This window comes from Pipistrellus kuhlii, unplaced genomic scaffold, assembly GCF_014108245.1.
Source record: "Pipistrellus kuhlii isolate mPipKuh1 unplaced genomic scaffold, mPipKuh1.p scaffold_m20_p_6, whole genome shotgun sequence".
Taxonomy (NCBI): domain Eukaryota; kingdom Metazoa; phylum Chordata; class Mammalia; order Chiroptera; family Vespertilionidae; genus Pipistrellus; species Pipistrellus kuhlii.
Genome location: NW_023425562.1, coordinates 25,852,717 through 25,858,716, shown reverse-complemented (window position 1 = coordinate 25,858,716; position 6,000 = coordinate 25,852,717).

Here is a 6,000-nt window from a genome sequence, read left to right as displayed (position 1 = left end):
ACCACGCCCCGCTTACACACAGACATAACATTGAAGCATGGGGTCTTCTTCAGGGGGCATGATGGGTAAGAGTGGACATTGGGGTCACCTGAGGTCAGCATCTGCCATGTGTCAAAGCCACGTGCCTTTAGGAAGAACCAGGGTTTGTGCACCTTTTGATTCCAATTGACCTTTCTCCTGAGATGCTTGCATGCCTGCCTCCCTCACACTTACACACACATATGCCCAGAGCTCTGAATGAGGGGGTTAATCCAGTCCCCCCAGCTCTACCAGGGAGGTCCCTGCCTGGGCCAGGGGCAGCCCCTGGAGGTGGCAGGTGGGACCTGCCACAAACATCCCGTGGGCTGAACACAAAAACCTCTTGGGAGGGCCAGGCAGTGCCCCAGGAGGAAGAGAGAAAGGCAGGAGCCTCGGCAAGGTGCAATGCTCCGGGCAGTCAGAAGGAGCAATTGGGTAAGGCGATATCAGAGGCTCCCATTTTTTTTATTTTTTTATTTTTTTTAAAGACAGCTGAAACCTGTTAGGCTCAGTGGATAGAGAGTCCGGCCTGCAGATTGAAAGGTCCCAGATTCGATTCCGATCAAGGGCATGTACCTTGGTTGCGGGCACATCTCCAGTAAGGGGTGTGCAAGGGGCAGCTGGTCGATGATTCTCTCTCATCGATGTTTCTAACTCTCTATTCCTCTCTCTTCCTCTCTGTAAAAAAAAAAAAAAAAAAGAAGACAGAAGTCTGGATTTTTACAGAAAATAGGAAGTTTCAAAATCATAACAAGGTCAAACAAAGTGTATCTGCAGGCTGGAAGCTTGCAGGGGGCTGGGGACAGGGACTGCAGTGTTCTCTGTGGTGTGTGGCATGTCATTAACATTGACAATCATTCCTGGTGGGTGAATGGATAAATGGATGGATGAGAGGTTTGGCAGGATGCCCGGTTCCCACGGGGGCGGTGGGAGGTTTGTTTACCCCGTCTCCCATGGGAGAACCCAGTGTCCAGTGGGAGCATGCCCACGGAGGTGCTGGAGCTAGCATGGACACGAGGGCTAGCTGGCAGCCAAAGCAGCAGGAGCTGGGGTAGGATCAGCCTGAGGGGCCCCTCTGGACCCTCCAGTTCTCCAACAGCTTCCACTCCGTAAGCCCTCACATCTGGTTTACCGCAAACAGGACCTGAGAGAGCACAAGCCCTTGGGCAAGGAGCCCCTTGCACCCCAGCATCCCTTTGTGCAGCTTTTCCCTGGACGCCTCCATTTCAAGAGAAAGGCCAACAGGGCGGGGGCTGGGGCTGGCCAACCCAGGGGCTGGGTGGCTTCCTGTGCCCAGCGTCACGGACCTCCAGCAGGTCCACTGAGGAGAATGAAGTTGTGCACCCAACTCCTCCCTCAGGGTGTATGTGGGGGGTCTGTGCACATATGCAATGGACATCCGTGCTCCTTTGATGTGTGTGCAAGACCTGCTGTATGTATGCATGCACCACCACAATGTGTGTGTGCAGGGAGGCGTGCACATGTGTGCAAGCATCTGGTATGGCCGTGCATGTCTCTGTGTGCAGACCCTGGTTGTGTGTCTTTGCAAAGAGCACAGTGTGGATGTGTGCACGCCATTGTAGGTGTCCCACCGGCAGTGTCTCCATGTACACAGGCTGTGGGGGCGCACCTGCTCTGTGTGAGTGTGCCTGTGGGCCTGCTTGCTCTCCTGGTGGGTGAGTGTGCCCTGGCTGCTCAGCTGCCTTCCCAGGCCTGCCCTCTGATCTCCAGCTGCCCGCGGCAGGCTGAGTGGCTCTGAGTGCCCCTGACATCAGGTGCCAAGACCTAAGAACGGGCTCTGAGCGGAGCGCCCCGCCCCCGAAGAAGGTCCCTGGGCCACGTTCTTGAGAGCACGCGGGCTGGAATTCTGGAATTCGTACATTCCATTCATAACTTTCCTGCCAGCGGGGGAAGGGAGACTTAGTGACTGAAAGCGCAGAAGAAAGAGAGGCTGCTTGCAGCTGCGACTGTGACTGCGAGCTTCCAGCGGCCAGATGCATGAGCACGTGAGCAGTTCACCCCTCAGCTGGTAGCTGTCTGCATAGGAGTGGGGTGCCACCGGGCCTTGAGGTCGCTCCCACTCACAAGCGACCTTTATGGTTGTGGCTGGAAAAGGCGCCACGGGCCAGTGAGAGCCAGAGACAGCCAGGGTGTCTTTGGGCAACAGAAGCACCCGCAGGACCCTCGTGTGGTAGGTTTTATCTCTCCCATTTTACAGATGGTGAAACTGAGGGTCAGAGATGAAGTAGCTTAATGTACTCATTCTCCCTATAACCCACATCTGCTTTAGTCAGTGCAGGCCTTGCATGTGCTGTCCCATTTGCTCGTGGGCGATCTGTCCTCCCCAGCTAAACTGCCTTCCCCAGGGACAGGGCCTGTGCCTTACCTGTGCCAGGCCAGTAAGCAGTGGGAGTTGAGGGCGGGCAGAGCTGGGGTCTAGCTCAGGGCTGAGGAACCTTTTTTCTGCCAAGGACCATTTGGATATTTATATCATTCAAGGGCCATACAAAATTATCAACTTAAAAATTAGCTGTTATATTTGCCCTAACTGGTTTGGCTCAGTGGATAGAGCGTCAGCCTGCAGACTGAAGGGTCCCGGGTTCAACTCTGGTCAAGGGCATGTACATTGGTTACGGGCACATCCCCAGTGTTGGGTGTGCAGGAGGCAGCTGATCAATGTTTCTCTCCCATCGATGTTTCTGATTCTCTCTCCCTCTCCCTTCTTCTCTTTGAAAAATCAATAAAATAAAATAAAAATTAGCTGTTATATTTGATCAAACATTTAATTAAGTCACCCTTAATGCCTTGGTAGGGCCAGACCAAATGATTTCGCAGGCCTTATAGAGTGTGTTGGCTGTTCCCCACCCATGGTGTAGCTGGTGGGAAATTCAGCCTGTGGGACAGTGAACCGTGGCCCCACGTGAAGCAGCAGCGAGAGAACAGGAGAGAAGGAGCAGAACCTGACGTGGCTCTGGGTTGGCAGGGAAGCAGGGGAGGTAGAGAAGGGTTTGGTGGAAGGAGCCAACCAGCATGGCTGGGACAAGTGGGCCGAGATGCTGCTGGGACAGCTGTGGCCGTACCCAGAGCTGAGCAGGGACAACATGGAGAAGACAACTTAATTCCTCACTCCACTGGCCCTGGCCAGGGCTGGGGCCAGAGAGCATGTGTGTGTGAGGAGCTGGGGGGACTGGGGAGTTGAGGAGGGGGCTGGCAGGGCAACTCTGGCTGAAGGAAGGCCATGTGTGTGGGAGGGACAGGATGCTGCAATGGGGGGAAACTGGATGGTAGCTTGCAGAGGCCCACCTTCAAAACACACTTTTTGAAACCAGAGACAAGAGGAACCTCTGCACTGCTACCACAGCCGGCCTGGGGGTGGCTGTCTGTTCAAACATCTGCCCCCTGGATTAGCCTGCGTCGTGCAGAGCAGGCACTTAGAGGTTCAGTGATGGTGGAAGAAGGTGCTGGAACAGGCTGGGTCCTACAGTCCCTGCTCAGTCAATCAAGCATCAGGCCACGGCATCAGGTGAGGACCTCCCCCGGGCCAGCAAGCCTGGGAAGGTCATGGCAGTCATTTCAGCAGATCCCTCTGTCTGGCCAGTCTTTCTGCTCCTGAACCCTTTCTGGGTGACCCCAGGCAAGCCACTTGGTTCTGCTCAGCCTCCGTGGGCAATGGCGGTGCTGGTGTCTCCGTCATGGGGCTGCCGGAGGTGCTGACAAGAGCCACTCAGCAAAGGGGGATCAGTTCCTGTCATCCCCACCACTGTCTTCTCCATCCTCCACCCCATTTCTATATCACAATTAGTTCCCCTGGACCCGTTCTTCCGGGCCAGAAACCAAATCACCTTGATTGGTGTTCACAAAGGCCTAACTCTCAGCAGTTTAGAGTCATGGTTCTCAAAGTGTAATCCAGAGAGCCCCGGGCCCAAGACCCTCCCAGGGGGGTTTCAAGGTGAAAATCACTATCATGATAATGTTAAGATGTTACTGCTTTTTGTGAATACGCAAGCATTTCAGGAGCGAAGTGTCATGGCATTGTACTCTGACAGGCCAGGAGATGTATGCTTGTGTCTCTCAGTTCTACACCCTGGCCAGATGGCTTAGTCAGCTGGAGCCTCGTCAGTACACCAATAGGCTGTGGGTTTCATTCCCGGTCAGAGCACATACCTATATTGCAGGTTCAGCCCTTGGTCAGGGCACCTATGAGAGGCAACCAATGTTTCTCTCTTTCTCTTTCTCTCCCTCTCTTTCAAAACAATAAAAAAAAATATCCTAGGGTGAGAATTTTTTTTAAAAGCCTATCAGATCTAATTTCAAATAAAAGCTCATCAAAATCCTCAATAATTTTTAATGAGTGAATCAGGAATGTAAAGGGATCCTGAGACCAAAACGCTTGAGACTCTTTGATTTAAACTGGGCTCAATCCCAGGCTCTGTCCCTGAATGACTGTGAACCTGGAGCAAATTACTTTAAACACGCGAAACCCCAGTTCTTCTGCTTAAAGACGGGAGCGTGGCTCCTTCATCCTGGGAGGCGGCTGGGAGATGCTGGGGAGAAGCACAGCCGTGCACCAGCTGGTAAACCCGGGGCCCTCTGTGCTGCACAGCCCGCTCCTCTGCATGACGGTGGCCGGCTCCTGGCCTGCGGGGCCTGTGCTCAGAGGACCAGCGCCCTGCGGTGCTGGGAGGGACTCTTAGCAGCTACAAGGAGCCCAGCAAACAAGAACAAGTCAGGCCCCTGCCCTGCAGCATTCATCCAGCCTGGCACCTTCCCCAGGCCGGCGCCCAGCCAGCTCCCTGAGCACACAGTTTCCTACATGTCCAAGGTGTGAGAAAAGTAACACGTTTGTTGCTGATCTCGTTGGGAAAGGCCTGGTTTGAAAAAGAAGCGTGTTTTGAGTTTGTTGTGAAGTACATTCTGTAATTCCTGACCAAAATACCAACTGACGTAAAAGAAGCTCCTTCATGGAAAAAATATTTTGCTTGGAAGATGGACCCATGGGTGTTCCTGAGGGGAAAGTGCCTCTTCCCCAAGCCCGAGCTGAGGGCCAACCAGCCCCCCTCCCCCACCCACTCCCCAGCCACAGAATCGGGCCGGCTGCTGGGCCACTGCTTCAGAAGGGGCCCGAGAGGAACATCCAAAGGAAGCCACAGGGTGAAAACGCTCTTCCAACTGAAAAGAAAAACTCAGTTTAGTGGCCAGTTGCAAAATAAATATACAAAATCTTGTGGCTTGCCAAAGCCCCCAAAATAGTACAGCAAAATACACTGGAAAAAAGATCTCATTCACAATTCAATGAGAAGTGAGGCATACACCAAGCAAGGAAACACACACGGGACAGGAGACTGCGACTCTTCCCTGAGAAATACAAATTCTGAAGTCAGTGGAGAGATCTGACATGTCCCTGCAGAGAAAGACACAAGAGTGCCCAAAATGTCCATTTTCTAGCAAGAAATATTGGGAATGCAAAGCAGGTGGGGGTGGGGGGGAAATGAGATGATCAGATAGGAAAGGTAAAATCTTTTAAACGTTGAGTTCTTAATGAAAAAATGGAATAGAAAATCTAAATGTGAACCCAAAAGTATATAAATATTTAATGTGTGAAAAGATGACCCTTTCAGATTAGTGGGGAAATGTTTCCCCATAAACAGTTTGGGCAAATGGCCAACCCCTTGACATTAAACAAAGTTAGACTCCTATTTCTTGTTCTAGATGGATTAAAGATTCAAACAAAAAACAAAACCGTAAAAATACAAGCCTATTTCAGTGAATTCTTACATAATCTTGGTGGTAAGGAAAAACTTAATAAGCATGAAACCAAAGATTAAAACAATAAGGGAAAAGGTAAAAGGATTTGTCACACACACACACACACACACACACACACACACACACAAAACCACTTCACTATGTCAATAGACACAAACAAATCTTCTCTTTAGATATTCACATAAAGAGTTACAAATACCTAACTGGTTTGATTTA